The sequence below is a fragment of the Mustela nigripes genome, chromosome 3 (assembly GCF_022355385.1).
Source record: "Mustela nigripes isolate SB6536 chromosome 3, MUSNIG.SB6536, whole genome shotgun sequence".
NCBI classification, from domain to species: domain Eukaryota; kingdom Metazoa; phylum Chordata; class Mammalia; order Carnivora; family Mustelidae; genus Mustela; species Mustela nigripes.
In genome coordinates, this window is record NC_081559.1 from 35,464,198 (window position 1) to 35,480,539 (window position 16,342).

The 16,342-nt window shown below is 38.8% G+C and overlaps 1 protein-coding gene and 1 long non-coding RNA gene across 3 annotated transcripts in view; one reads left to right on the plus strand and one right to left on the minus strand.

Annotated features, from left to right (window-relative positions):
• Positions 1-16,342, plus strand: part of COL4A3 (collagen type IV alpha 3 chain) — a 124,494-nt gene that overhangs the window by 7,376 nt on the left and 100,776 nt on the right. The gene's annotated exons all lie outside the window — the stretch shown is intronic.
• On the minus strand, positions 7,974-9,540 carry LOC132013613 (uncharacterized). Its single transcript, XR_009403045.1, has 2 exons — positions 9,454-9,540; positions 7,974-8,461 (listed from the first exon to the last, which is right to left on the minus strand). It is a non-coding gene; the product is annotated as an uncharacterized LOC132013613 (long non-coding RNA).

Sequence of the window (16,342 nt, forward strand, 5' to 3'; positions counted from 1 at the left end):
GTAACTTATTTATTTCACCTCTGTTTTCAGTTTCAGAAAGTAAGGAAACTGAGATCATATCAACTTCTTAACAGAATAGACATTTTCCCTCTCAGCCCTCCCACTAGGGCCTTGACCAGTTATTTAATCCATCCGAGATGTCTTCATCTCTAAAAATCAGATAAGAAAGCCTCTCACTCCTTGTTCTATGTTTATCTCACAAGGTATCTCACTGGCTCTTGTCTTCTGGAAGCACCCATGTCAGTCTTTTCAGCCTTCTTGGGATTCCTAGTGCAACTGCCAGCTGAGGCTGTTGGCTTCAGATATATTTTCTAGCCAAGGCTGAATGAAAGTACATCAGTTCTACTATTTTACACAGTACATGCCCTCAAAAGTTGAGATAAATGAACATCAGTGTCCACATCATGCAATTGAAAATTGTGAGCCATACCAATGAGCCACATATTTAAGTTTCTCAGTAGTCACATTAAAAAAATAAAAAGAAACGGGTAAATCAACTTGAATATATTTCACTTATCCCAGTGCATCCATAATTTTATAATGTCAACATGTAATCCTTAGTAAAAACACTAATAAATACTGTGCAATATTTTTTTTCATATTAAGTTTTTATTTTTATTTTTTTTTTAAGATTTTATTTATTAATTTGACAGAAATCACAAGTAGACGGAGAGGCAGCCAGAGAGAGAGAGAGAGGGAAGCAGGCTCTCCGCTGAGCAGAGAGCCCGATGCGGGACTCGATCCCAGGACTCTGAGATCATGACCTGAGCCGAAGGCAGCGGCTTAACCCACTGAGCCACCCAGGCGCCCCTCATATTAAGTTTTTAAAATCTGGTATCTATTTTGCCTTTCCAGAACATCTTAATTCAGAGTATCTATGTTTCAAGTGTCTATAGCCACAGGTGACTAGCATCTTCGATAGCGCAGACCCACATACACGGTGTCCGGATACGAGCGGGAGATACAACCCATAAGGTCATATCTCTGAACAGAACACATTTTGTTTGCTGATTTGCTGTAGGAAATAAACATACTGTCAAAATGACAAACTTAAATTAAAGACAATAAGTCAGCATGGACTGTGCCTAAATGTCTGTGCAACTCTTTCTCCAGAAAGCTTAGATACTGACCTTGACTACAGTGCTTAAAGCTGCACAAACTACTTTGTACACTTTTAATTAGATTGCCCCATTATCAAAATATAAGTAAGTTGTACACCTGAAGAGTGGAAAGAAAATGATAAACCAGTAAACATTTACAAAAGGAAAGGAGAAAAGGAGAAATATACTGGAAACTGACTTGCCTTTCATCTGAAACTATAAACTAAGTTATCACTACAGTCTAGCCAGGCAAGGAGTTTAGTGTTCCTTTAAACAAGTTACTTGCAAAAGAATCTCTGCTTTTCTTATCTCTAAATGATGGTACCTTATCTATTGCAGAAAAAGTACTCACCAGGACCCACAGTTTTTATGGTCTAGTTACAATTATTTTGTTGTTATTATTAAAATCAGGAAGGAGATAATAGGACAGAAATATAGGCATGTGGACTGGGTATTGAGATTCACTGATAAACAGTCTGCACCCCTAGCCATTCGGAGCTGGGTTGCCAGGGGAGCGGGGCGTGGCAGAGGGGAGAGAGCAGCTCAGGAAACAAATATATAGATTGGGGTACCTGCTGGGAGAGAATAATGTGGTGATGGATAAGGACAACATTTACCTTAGCTAGAGGTCGTTGGGGAAAACCTGTCTGAGGAACTGGCTCGCAGCCTTACATGGAGGCTGAGGAATGTTGAAAGCACTAAGGAATGTGACTCAGGCCCAGGCCTCTCCAGAGGGGAGAGAGGGGAGACGCTTCTGATGTTACGGCTCCTGGGTTGTCAAAGAATAAAACCAAGACCAACAGAAGTTTTAGAAAAAAAAAAAAAAGAAAGAAAGAAAGAAAAGAAAATGTTGCATTTGTTTACTCACCATGAGGGAATACATATTCTGGGTATTTTGCTAAAGGTGGGTTGGAGATGGGATGCCCCAGAGGGAGACAGGCTCATGGTGGTTGCCCTGATTAAGGAGGGGAAACTGCTCCCTGGGTAACCTGAAATAAGTCCACAGGATCGTATGTGGGTGACCACCCTATCATTTTAATGTTTGCACTTAACAGATTAATATTTTAACGACAAAGAGACAAGGTAGTGTACTTGTACTATTCAAAAGACAGTTGTTGCATTAGCAATGGATGAGTGATGAATTCACACTGTAACTTGGTAATGGGCCCACGTGTAAAGTGATGTGATGAAAATGTTCTTCCTTCATCCTTGTGGGCGTGTCTGTCATCCTCTCCTCAACCTCACTGGGACAGGTTTGAATTTGTTAGATGTGGCTGTGAGGCCTAGGGCCTTGTCCCAGCTGAGAAGGTCCTGGGCTCGAGAGGGCTCCAAGCAGGGGAAGAATGAAACCGAAGAATGAAGCGAAGGCCATGCCAGAAGAAGGTGAAGAGCTCCTCACTCAGAGGACCTACAGCACCAGCTTCCCCTCCTGGTGGGTGCTGGTTAGCAAGACAGAAGGTCCTGTTGATCCCTTCTCCAAACCCACTCCGACTGAAATCTGCATACTGACCAGGTCCCCAAGAGATTCCATTCCTGGATGTTATTGTCTGAGAACTGTGCCAGCCTTGGTAGGGACTGTAAAGTTCTTCTAAGGTGTAGAGGGACGGCACTGCATTTCAAAAGAATGGCGACATAATCTCTATTTTAAAGACTTGTATGACTGACACATGGAGAAGGCTAACTGTTCTCTTTGGGAACCCAGCCTAGGTAAAGGAGAGGTTACAGAGCGGGAAGCAAGTCTTGGTGGTGCTTTTTTTTTTTTTTTTTTCCATTGGCTTGGCAGTCAGAGAGAAATGGAGAACAACAGAGAAGTTGTTCAATCTGTCCCTGTTAATTGATTCAGTGCAATTAACTTGATAATGATATATACAATGAGAGGAGGGTTAAAAATCCAGTCTGATGCATTGTACATACAGTATCAAGTTGTCAAAAAATATTTCCACACATCATTGTAGGTAGTATATATGTGCATTGCATAGGCACATATAAATAAAGCATTTAAGGAGTATTTCGTAGTCTCATATTTTGGTATTATTGCAATGAGTTCATTGTTTTTTTAAAAAGTGTAATCCTAACTGTATAAAGATCTTTTATTTTTCTGACAGTTTTGGGGAAAGTTAGGAATTTTCCATTTTTAATCTTTAAGATTGATGTTTGTTAATTAGATAGTATCTCCAACTTCGTTTCTTAGAGAAGTGATCCCAATGTTTAAAAAGGAATTCAAGTGTATTTAGAAACCTTGGGAGATTTGTCATTATGTAGACAAAACAGTCAGGTCACTGGATTTTTTTCCCACCAGGATATTTTGTTGTTACATGAACTTCTCAAGGAAAAAGTTCTACAAGGGGGACCTCAAGAAATCTGCAATATTTTCCCTTGAATCAAATGTCAAAGTATGTCTGCAGAGGCCCAAAACAACAAGGTTAATATTCATCTTCCTTGTTTAACTAGATGATAGGATAATTTTATTCTGTTTATTTATGTATGATATCAGGAATGCTGAAATGTTCATTCACATGCTAGCTTTAAAAAAAGTTTCCTGTGTTGTGCAAAATCTGGAAAATATTTAAAACTACCAAAAGAAATTTAAAAATCGAAATGATCCATAATCATATTACCCATAGATGATCACTATTCTCTATTCTCTATGTGATTATTTCTTTTTTACTCTACTCTTTTCACCTAACAATGGACTGGAAAAAAATTTCTGAGTTGTTAATTATTACAAGTATATCTCTAAAAGTCTACAGAACACTTCATTGTAGGTTGGTACTATAACTTATTTAGGTAATACCCTTCTGTTGAATTTTGGGGGTATTTCCCATTGTTTAGAAGTAAGGTTATAATGGAACTCCTTGAAGACTGACATGTAGCAAAATCATATTTGAAGTAATTGTGTGTGTAGATGCTTTCTTACCAAATGTCTGGTTTTGTGCATTTCTGAATAAGATGGCAAAGTAGTATCATTCCTGATTAACTGGTAAGAGTCTGAACCAAGAGAACTCATCAGATTTGTAGAGAAAGTAGGTTTAGAATTGGGAGTTCTGGTTATTTGGGCTTTTAGTAGGACTCTTTCTTACCCAAACTTTCCAGATGATCAAAAAGGAGTATCGGATATCACTTTATTCACTATTTAAATAATTAAGCACTATTTGAAATAATATTGGTTTTAAAAATGTTTTGCTTTTTCAGAAAGAATGATTTCTGAAACTGTTACCCCATTACAATCAACACGTCAATGCAATACTTTACCAAAGTATTGAAAAAGTCTAGAAGAAGTCTGCAGTCTAGAAAAAGTTTAACCCAGTTCCATCTTGCTTCCCCCACTGATCCCCTGGAAGACAGGTGTTCTATCTTATGCCTCTTTATTATTTCAGCTGTTGGCATAACAGCTCTTGGCATGACCACTAGTAGTCCTCAATGAAGGTTTATGGATTTGGACCAACATTTTATTTTAAACACTAAATCTAAAAAGGCAATAAAGAATTAGTAGATTCTCGAATCCTTTGGCACAAGAATAAAAGCAAAACATTATTCTTCAGGTGAAATGTTGAATGTTTCACCCACTAGTTCAGCTAGATGCTGGGGAAAAGGTGGGAAAAACCAACATGGTTCCTCCCGCCCTCATGGAGAATGGCCCCAAATGAAGGCTTTAGATAAATACACAGACACTAACAATAAAATCAGATATGCTATAATAGGCCAGATATTGAAAAGCAAAATTTGGGTGGAGTTGAGAAGGAATAAAGATCGGTTAAATGTCCAGAACAGTGAACCTGTGGGCTTTATTGTGTAATGACAATAAATCATGTCACAAGTAGAGCCAGAAAGTAGTAAGATTTCAGTGGCTTGAAAAACGCAGCTTATCTTCAAAATAAGGAACTTAAAAATGTTGGAATGAGTACAGACGTAGCATGTAGAGTTGCTGGCAGTCGGTCCTTCTACCTCCACTGCTTCCAGCCTCCACCCCTGGCGGAGTCCTCATCAGCATTCAGTTAGTCGAGCCCCAGAGTTTACACACATGGGTGGGATTCTCCTTATTTTGCCATGTTAGAAAAAAGCAATCCACAATCCGTTCCAAAAAGGGGAAAAAACAAAAAACAAAAGCAAAACTAAGAACAGTAGTATATCTGAAATCTCGTGAGATCAAGATCCTATGGATTAGAAGCCCGACGGCATGCCCAAGAAAGGGCCAACACTCTTGAATGCCCGCATCCTCTGGAGAGGTCCACCAAGAGGTGGACTGATTGAGCGCTGCATGTGCCCGTGGCGTCATGGAATATTCTGAGCTCCTACGCACTGTGACTGCTCAGGCCTTTCAGAGATAGAACATTCAGAGCCCACGTGACCCAAACGAGCAGTATCCCCAGACCCCAGGAAAGCAGTCATGGAGACAAGGACATCTGAGACACCTCACCATCCGAGAGTCACTGTTGAGACAGTTGAGGCCAGTCTCTTGAATTCCCCTCAACCATAAAATGTGGCAGATAAATCCAGTCCCCCCCCATCTCCATAAATCATTTAACCAAACACATTTGGCATTCTACAAATACCAAGCAGTATTGAGACAGGAATGAGTTTCAATATCAGAAAAGCAATAGTCCAAATGTTTCTTATACACATTTAATTCTCCCGTTATTTTGTGACTCAGTATCAACTTCCTGGAATGTATTAAGGAGTTTCTTATTTTCAAAAATACTATTCAGTGCATTCTTTGCTGCTGGTATTTTCTAATAACATTATTTGGAAGCATCAGCAGAAATGGCATCCTCCCTGAGCACTGTCCCCATTAAAAAATGAACAGTGTGTTTACCTTGCACCACCCCATGTAAATACTGTTGCTAAAACTCATCCAGTGATTTCATCACTTTCGTGGTGACTTTCCAAACACCTCGCCTAAAATACCTGTTAATTACAGAGATAATGCTGGGGAACATTTAATAATCATAATTTGGTCCCTTCTTGTCTTTTTCAAATACAGGCTTTTTGGCACAGATTTAGAAGAGATGCAACCAGTTTTGGCACACAGTTTGTCCCTCAGCTCCCATTAATGTGTCATGGGCAGCCAAGGGTTGAAAGTGTAAATTTACCAGCTGCACATTCCCTGAACACCTTAAGTACAGTGCACTATGCTAAACTCTTGAAATATCCTCTAAACAGGATGGCTCCTTGGGAAGTTTGATGATGAAGACGCTGGAACTAATTATCAGACTAAACAAAATATTTTTTCTATGTTGATCTTTTTTTCCTAACAATAAAAGTAATCTGTGCCTATTTGTGAACATTCACTATATATGGACGAGTATGTTTTTAAAAAGCACTCCTAATCAAAGAACCCGAGGGTAGCCAGTGTTAATCTTTTGTTATATTTGTAATAAAAATTAGATCATATAGTATAAGGTATATTTGTATCCTGCTTTTTTACATTATATTATTATATTTTCATATCATTAAACATCTTCTACAAATAATTCCATATTATTCCATCATGTTTATATACTGATTAGGTTTATTTAACCTAAATTTTTGATATTATAAACAAAGCTATGATGAATTCTTGCCCATGTACCTTTATAAAAGATTTTTATAGTAAAATAATTAACTAGATCAACTGGTATAGTTTTTTTCTTTTTTTATACCACAAATTCTACTTGTCAGATGATAAGCATAGTTTTAATACTGGTAAGTAGGAAAATAAAAAACAAAATCAGGCCAAATGCTATCATGTAAATATAACTAGAGATAATATTTTTATATATACTCTATTGTCTTTTTTTTTTTTTTTTTTTTACTTAATCCAAAATATTGTTTGGTTTATGACCTGAGCCAAGGATCTAAATTTTTAAAATTTCCCAAACTAGTCAATTTCCCCAACATTACTTTTACAATAATTTACCTGTTCCCCTATTACTTCTACTGATCTCAGCTCCACTCAAGAATGAATCCAAACAACATCTTGAATAGAGCCACGATTTTTTTGGAACACAGAGCTGATGATGAGATGCATGACTAATGGCCACACACACACACACACACACCATATATATAGATATATATGGTTTACCAGTTATTTAAATCATTACAGACCTAGAGTCAGTGTAGCATTAGACAGATTAAAGACTCTCACCTCAATCAGTTTACCATTTCTCAGTGCTCCCTCATCCCTTACTCTTAGCTCTGCATCTGGAAAGGCGTGGCTCAAAGACCCCCACTAGTCATTACTATATGACACCCCATTACTATATGACCCCATTAGATCATTCCAGTCATTTGGAGAAAATAAACCATTTCCAATCAATAAGCCTAAGAGCATTTTTTTTCTCTCCCAGCATCATTCCATCTACCTCATCTCCTCTTGCTTCTCTCATCCATTTTTATGACTTACAAGCAGATGACATTCGGACCTAGAATCTCTTACTCCTTTTCTAGTTTTCAATTTTGGTTTTAGTTTAGTTTTCAATTTCTAGTTTTCAATCCCAACATTAATGGGAGCTGAGGGGCACTGTGTGCCAAAACTGGTTACATCTCTTCTAAATCCATGCCAAAAAGCCTGTATTTGAAAAAGATAAGAAAGGACCAAATTATGACTATTAAATGTTCCCCCGCATTATCTCTACTTTTTCCATTTGGCTTAAACCAGGCATCAAAGTCAAATTGATTTCCTATGTCAAGCTGAGCAGTAACTTAATAAGCATTATCGTACAATCTCAGTAGATTGTGTAGTGGCTACGTTATAATCTCAGAAGCAAATATGGTTGCAGAAAAATAAATTGAAATGAAGAAAAGACCTTAAGACCCACAGAGGGGGTAAAGGAGGAAAATGTTGGAAATTTTGACCATACCTATCGCAACAAAACACTACGTGGACCCCTCTTGAACCTCATCACACATACTACTCATGAGCCCTTTATTTAATCAGGTTAGCATGAATGCAATGCATTTAACATTCTCTGATATAAAAACAGAAGACTAATACCAAGTACTCTCAACATCCACCACTAGCATACTGTAAATGATTTACTTGGGAATCTATTTTCGTACAGTTCACCTCCAGAAAGGAGCTGTCAGAAAAACTTCACAAGAACCAGACTTGTTTTCACATATGAGACTGCTGTCCTTTCTCGTTTGGATAAATCACTGACTTGGGCTAGAGTGGGCTCTTTGTTGTTGTTGTGATAAGTTTTTCTTGGCCTAGAGTTTTCCTGTTTCTTCATTATGAGGAAGAGCAGTGCTTTGTGTTTCTGACATTGGAGGGGTAGTTCCTAATTCTACAGGCACGTTGAAGATGATGGTGTTCATCAAAACCACCACAGTGAGCCACGGCCCAGCGGTGGTTTCCAGTGGTCTGTATCTGGGGCCTTCTGGAGAAAAAGAATTGAACAAAGTCACACATTAAATAAAATCAAGGGATTCTTATTTCCAATTATATTTTCTCCCTGAACTCTTAAATCCTTCATTTTTCACCATTTTTACTAGGAGAACCCTTTCCCTTGTGCACAATTTTTTTTTTCACAAACTTATTTAAGAAGATAGTTAGAAAGTCAGTCCTTATATAACTCACTCCACCAAGAACTAACTAGCTGCATATCCGTGGCTAATTTTGCTGAGCTTTGTTTTTATTTATAAGAAGGGAATAATAATATAGCCTATAAGTTCGTATATATGGTGATGATTAAATATGATAATGTATATAAATGCTTAGCACCGTGCCTGACATGTTAGGAGCTCAGTTATGTATTGCTGCGGTGAGAGGTGATATTTGGCAATAGTCAATCAAAGCAACATCTGGGTTTTTACCTATTAGAACCCTGCAGTCGAAAGTCTTTCATTTTCAGTCTTTTATGGCACACTTGGGAGATCAGTTGGGCTATTCATTTTTTAAAGTGGGATTCCAATGGTATCACAAAGTAGTTGTCTTAATTGTTTATATCAGCTTGCCAACAGGAATAAACATAAATTAAATTAGAATTGTTCCTTGTGGCATTGTACTCACTGACATTGGATTTTTGAAAGATCTGACTTTTGAACATACTTGAAGTCATTTTTGCATAAATAGATTCTCAAGGGTTCTGCATTTCCAAAGGAAGTAGAGTGGTTCTATTTCTCTGCTTGCTTGCTTGCTTTGCCACTTCTAAAAGATTTGGAAGTACATATATATAAACAGCTTGAATTGTTCTGCCTAAAATAAGCATTTGGGGCCAGAGAGCCCTGGATAACAGTGACCAGCATAAGAACAGGGTGAATCTGGGGAATTTCTGAGAAACTGACAACCCAGGAACATCTGAATGTTCCAAGCAGAGACCAGAGAAAAGGAGTGTGTGGGAGTAAGGGAAATACAAATCAGAAGGCTCACTGGAATTCATTTGACTTCAGACTTTAGGTCAGGCCAGGTAGAAGATTGACTCAAACTTGGTGGTTATCAGAACTGGCTAGAAGGACCTAAACAGAGAGAAGACAGTGAGTCCAAGGTCAGTAGGCAGGCACACGGAAACCAGGTGACCCCAGAAAACAGAATGCAGTAAGACATCTGCTTTATCCCCCCCCCCTGATCTGTCCCCTGTCCCTCTCTGATGGTAGCATGTTGATTTTACTTTAGGGAACTATCATCCCTTCATTGCCAAGGGCGTGGGCACATGATTTAAGCTGAGCCAGTAAGTGCCCTCCCCCAGGAATTTGGATCCTCAACTGAAAATGCAAGGAGCTTATTTATCCTGACAGCAGTGCCCTGAAAAACTTTCCGTTAGTTTTTGTACCTTGATCCTCATAACAGCCCTGAGGCTGGTCTTTTCTGATGCCTGTTTATTGAACTTTTCTTCAACTTCTGTGTGCTGCCCCATGTCATTCCAACAAATTCCTCTTTTATCATTGAGTTAGCCTAAATAATTTCTGTTGCTTGCCACCAAAGAACCCTGGCAAGGATTCAGGAATCCAGACACCAGTCTGGCCGGCAGAACTGGTGGGTCAGCAACCTTCTCTCCTGGCCAAGAAGCCTCTTATATTAACATGTGAGGAGAAAGTTCCCTTCAGGAGCAACAGATTGAGGCCAGAAAGTGCACACGGGTGAACTCTTGCTAGGAAACTGATCTGGCAGTTACCCAAGATGGACTAGGGGAATGTGAGAACTGAGTTACTGGTTAATCATTGCTCATCACCAAATTATGAGGCACTTTCTGTTTTGAATGTCTCTAGTAAGAGTGCCAGACCAGGTAAAAATCAAGATTGACTCAATCAATGTGTAGAAGAAATGGTAACTGTTGAACTATTATGTCTTCCCAGAAGATGTAACTTGGAATTACTGCTTGACTTAGACCTTCATTAAGGTAACCTCACTCATCAGGTTGGTTTCAGCCCTCTCTCTGCCTTGCTCATCCAGGCCCCTCAAGAAGTTATGGTCCTTGCCTTTTCTACCAAGAAGGATCCAGTCAAACTTTTTGCTACCCTCCACCTTTAGGGATTCATTTCTAAGTCTCCTGTCATGAAATTCGTCTTTCACTTTGTGAGGTCTGTCTTTTCTTTTCCAGAAATATTTGTGTTTGTTTTTTAGCTGCTTTAAATAATTTAACTTGAGCATGTTTCAAGTTCATACACAGAAACATACTAACCAGATAAAGCATTTTAAGTATGTAAAAAAGTCTAATCCTGTTCTTTTCATTCTGCACATTTTGGAAAAATTCTCTGTAAACTGGTGTACACATTCTTGACCCTTACTCTGCATAGCTGCCTCACTGAACTTTTGACAGTAGGTTGAAATTGTTTTTTAGAAGTGGATTTAGTCAAATTATAAAAAATTAAGAGCTCTGGCCAAGTGCAAGGTTTGGTTGATCATTGATTAAATGAAGAACAGGTAGCTTAAGGTGATTTGCCACAGGGCTCTCAGGGATCACCCCAGGTAGTTAGTACATGGTGCTATTAGTCAGTATACAAAGATCACATAAAATCTCATAAGGACTGGTTGACATCTAGCTGTCTGAGAGAAGGCCAGTCCTACAAGTCATCTTTGCTCTTGTATATACGGCAAATCAGTCATTCCTACTGGAGGAGCTATATAAATATAAGTTTAAGATACTGTGTTCATCTTCAAATGTGGAAGGAATAGATTTCATTTTATGTATCATACAGTACACCAGTTTCCCTCTTTTATACATAAATGACCCTTTTGAGACCAGAGGGTAAGGGCCTACTCCATGCATCATTATGGTCCCCACAGAAAAGGAAGACTATTCCATCATTTGACAAGAAGTAAAAAGAGAAGTTAAATTCAGAAGGAAAGCCTTAGACTAATTCTTAAACTTTAGTCTTGAAAAAAAGTCCTTTGTGGAACTTATTTTAGAATGTAGATTTCCTGACAAAATACTCATGGGAATCTTCACTCATCATATCTCAGATGATTCTGGGACAAGAGGCCCTTCAAACTCTCTTGTAGAAATACTGTCTCAGACTGATGGGAGAGAGGGAATGCCTGCCTCTCTCTGGGCCTCATCCTCCGGATCCTGGAATCCCAGACCAGTCACTGAAAGAGTTCCCACAGTTGAACAAGTCAGCTTCTCCTACAGAGGGTCTGCTCCACATTGACCAGGGAGGACTCTAGCAAAATTGGAGAGTGGTCCATACAAGGAAAATCACTGTGACTGGTTTTGTGTTAGTTATTCCTTTGGTAAAGATTTTTGGAGGAGGGAGAAGGGAATATTTGATATGACTTCTACTATATGTTCAGGCCTCTATTAAATCTCCATCATTCTGTTATTGTTAGAACTGACTGACATCAGGCATATTACATAGAAATAAGTCAAACAATGTTGGCTGTTTTGATAGTGATGTTGGTTGATGATGATTGTCCATCAGTGATGACTATGATGACAACCATGGTCTCTACTGCCCAACTAGGAATTAAGGGGAGGATGTGGTATCAACCTCTCTGCCCCAACCTAGTTTTTTATGTTGGTATCAGTGCTTCTAGTCTCATAGTGAGAGACATTTCAAGGGGAATTTGACTTTGATTGACCCCAAAACAAAGCTACAAAGTCAAGCTACTTCTTCTTGCAAGGAGATTCTTCCTCTCTACCAATGTAGGATGTTCTTGAGTTGGGTTTTATTAAGGGAGCAAGCAGGCACCCCTGTTTGTAGATTTTAATATGATTGGTATGCCATGGGAGGAGTGTAGACCATGCATTTTTGAGAGATATTCTATAAGATAAATGTCCTTGTTTCAGGACACAAGGGAGAATATGAGAGGTTCTCCTCCTAATTCTTTTTCATATGTCAGCTTTGAGAATCTTTTTAATATTTATCTTATAGATTCACTTTGCCACATATTTATGTTAATTATTTCGTTGTGTTTTGGACAATGTAAAATATATATGCATCTATGTAACACATTGTGTAACAATTATACTTGTGAAGGTTGAAGAAAAATACAATTACTTTAGTTGGAAATAAAAACTAGTGTTTCAGGTAGAAGCTGAGTGCTTACAACATGACAGGTACTGAGCTTGACGCTAGGCACTACCATCTATTGAATTCTCTGAGCCCTATATTAAATAAAACATTAAAAAATACAAGAACAAACAAACAAACAAAACCTAGTGTTTCGTTGTCAGTGTAATTCACTATATAAAACAGATGCATTTTAGAAAAGGCTCCAGGCAAACGTATATTCAAAAATCCAACTGTATTGTTAAATTAACTTATATCTTCAAAGAAGTTTTGAACCCATCAAGAAATAACTAAGAATCAGCCCCATATTTAGTATTCACTGTATCTTTAACACACTTGGCAGAAAACTTAAATAATACATTAATACAAGCAATGCAGAGTCAAAATGTAGAGAAAATGAAAATTTAGTTCTTGATTATATCATACATTTAGATGCTTGTCAACAGGATAGAAAACTCCACCTGGAACAACTAGTTAGAAACTACTTGGAACAACTCTTCTCATCGAAGGTCTTCTCACTTATTTCACATGTCCCAGACATTTTCAGGACACATAGCCAAACTGCAGGTGACTGGCAATGCATTGCATTTCTTCTGTCCTGTAATCCAGGTGCCATAATGTCTTTAAAAGTTCAGAACACCTTCCTCAGCATAACAGAATAATTCCCCATCTTTTTCATGAATCAAGGATCCCAGCAACCATTCAGATACTGAGTTTCCAAGATGCCACATGGGTTCTTCTGCAAACTGAGAAAATGGGAGGAAGGATAGGAGGAAGGCTGGGGGGATGCTGGTGATGATTGTCCATCAGTGATGACTATGATGACAACTGGGATGAGATTGGTGAATCTGGCAGGGCTTTTGCACAAAGGGGCTTTGAATGGTGTGGCCATGCCCAAAAGAAAGTATGACAGCAAGGAATTGTTGTGTACGAACCACTTGAATCCACATGCTGTTTTGGATATCTCTATCTGGAGGAGTCTTTTTGATGCGGAACAGAGATTCTTCTGATATCTCAAGAAACAAGTTTTTGGTAGGTATACACACCCACCAAAGAAGAGAAATTGGAATCTAAGTCTTGAGGCAGGTCTCATGGATAATGGAAGTTACTGTAGGAATATGCATGTTTATTGACCAAGTTATCTCATTGTTCCTTCAACAGCAGGAATTGTAATAACTCAGTAGAAGTTTCTGTTTCTGTCACTTCTGCCCCAGCTAACCAATGAGCTCATGCCCTAACTCGTGTGTGTCCTATCTCATGTCTTCTGCTCATTCACTTCTTTTACCAGATTGACTCCCTTCTGCCTTCTCTCTATTGGTCTGGGCATCCACTCCAACTACCAAGCACCTAATTCCCCACTTGAGAGAGAATTTTCCTGGTCCAGCTAATCATACCATCTTCGCCTGTATATAGCTTTTGGGTCAGAACATGGCACAGGACAACAGACTCATCTACTTGACTCACTCAGCTGTGCCCAAGGATTCAGTCCATGACAGACTCTCAGAAAACAATCCCTATCATCTTGCTTTTATGTAGTCTTCATGAGAACAATGTCCCCAAATTACTTCTTTTTGAAAACTAAAGTAAATATTTAATAAAGCCAGATACTCTCTGTTCTGCTCTAATAGAAAAATATTTTAAGCCCAAGTCTAACAACTTTTCTTTATAGGAATCCTGGCTTCTTTCTCACTGAATTGAGAAGGGACTTTATTTTTCTTAAATCACTTTCAGTATTAACATGGGAATCTTTTCAGTACCTGGAGTTATAAAGTGATAACTCTTTGGATATTGTACCCTTTCTCTAGGAGATTTTCAGTCTGATTCTGTTCATAAGCAGATATTTAACACTGAAAAAGGGATCCCAAATAGCCTTTTCAAAGCTCAGTGATCCATTGTGAGACATTGGCTTAACACAAATACTTTTACATAACCCAAGCCACCAAGAGGGATATCCGGTCGGCTATTTTTAAAGCCCTCTCCCCCACACCATCTCACGTAACAGAGTTACAGCAGTTTGCTTAGAAAATTGGCACAGGTTCTGCAATTCATGAAATGAAAACCCAAATGAAATGTTTTTAACTTCTTTAGAACTGGAACCACTTTCACTTAGTGTGTTGCAATGCCAAAAAAATAATTTTCGGGATTAGACACACGTATGTGTATGCACAATATAGTGTTTTACATTGCCATGTTATGTATTATGTATGTATTATGTATTGGGTTTACCATATAAATAATCTTCTAATTAATTCATTCAACAAGTATTTATAGAACTCTTATTTTGTGCCAGACACTGTGTTATGCTGGGAGCCTGAGAGTGAGGAAGGCGATCCTGACCGCACAGAGCTTCTAGGTTAGTAAGAGCTGGGCAGTAGGCCTGTGGGGTGATGATAGACAACCGTTGCCACAGGGCACACAGAGAAGCACCAAGAAGGTTTCTCCAAGAAAGTGATATCCGTGCTGAGACCTGAAAGATGAGGAAAAGCAAACAAAGATGGCTCTCCCAAGAATGAGAGAGAAGAATCTTCCAGTAGAGAGAACAGTCCATGCTGGACTGGGACTTCCTACGTGAGGGCTAGAGAGAGGGCCAACATGCCTGGATGTGGAGAGATAGGGGAGGAAGGAGAAAGAAGATTGGAGAGGTGTAGGACTCCATCATACTGGATCATGGTTAAGGAGTTTGAACTTGATCCCAAGAGTAATGGAAAGCACCGGGAGGTTTTTGAACAGGACAGAGGTATGATCAGATTTATACTTTGGAAACAGCACTGTGGTTGCGGTGTGGGGAATAGACTGGAGGCAAGGAGAAACTGAGGCATGGTGTGATTCAGGTGCGAGATGGAGGTGGTCTGAAAGAGAATAAGAGTCAAGAAGGCAGAAGGAAGCAAGCAGATCTGTGAGGTTGTTTAGGTCGAATTGATGTGATAGTAGATGGATGGCTCTCCGTCTACCGAAAGTCAGCATCAAAGCCTTGGCCTCAACTGAGGACTTGTGCTACATCCATCTTATAAATTAGTCTCTGCAAAGTGCTTGTCTGTTTTACTATATTCGTATGCATTCCTTTTATCGAGTAAGAATGAAATAACCCAGATTTTCAATTAGCAGCCCTGTAATTGTAAGCAACCTAAAACCCTATACAAAATGGCAAAAACATGGGGTGCCTGGGTGGCTCAGTTGTTAAGTGTCTGCCTTGGGCTCAGGTCATGATGCCAGGGTCCTGGGATTGAGCCCTACATTGGGCTCCCTTCTCAGCGGGAAGCCTGCTTCTCCCTCTCTCACTCCCCCTGCTTGTATTCTCTTGCTGTCTCTTTCTCTATCAAATAAATAAATAAAATCTTTTAAAAATAATGACAAAAACAGGGACACCTACCTGGATCTGTCAGTGAACCATGTGACCCTTGATTTCAGGGTCATGAGCTTGAGCCTAAAATTGGATGTAGAGATTACTAAAATAAAAACAGCACACACAAAGAAAAACAGTCTATGTTTTTTAAAAAATTGGCATACTGTATCCCTGAAGCAAATAATACATTATAAGTTAAAAAAAAAAAAAGCAAAACAATAAAAAATGTCCTAAACAATAAAAAGTATATTTTTTGTTTCTGTAACTTAAAAATCCACTGTCCAGGAGGGTTTTAGGTGAGTCTGGATCCACTGGTTCATTGAAACCTTTTGGTCTATCACCAAAGACCTGGTTTCTTTTGTTCCTGCTTGTTGTGTGATCTCTGGTTCATCCTAAGGTTGCCTTCTGCCATGACCTCCACAATATGCTTCCATGTTTGTGTCATGTCTACCGTGAAGAGAAACCA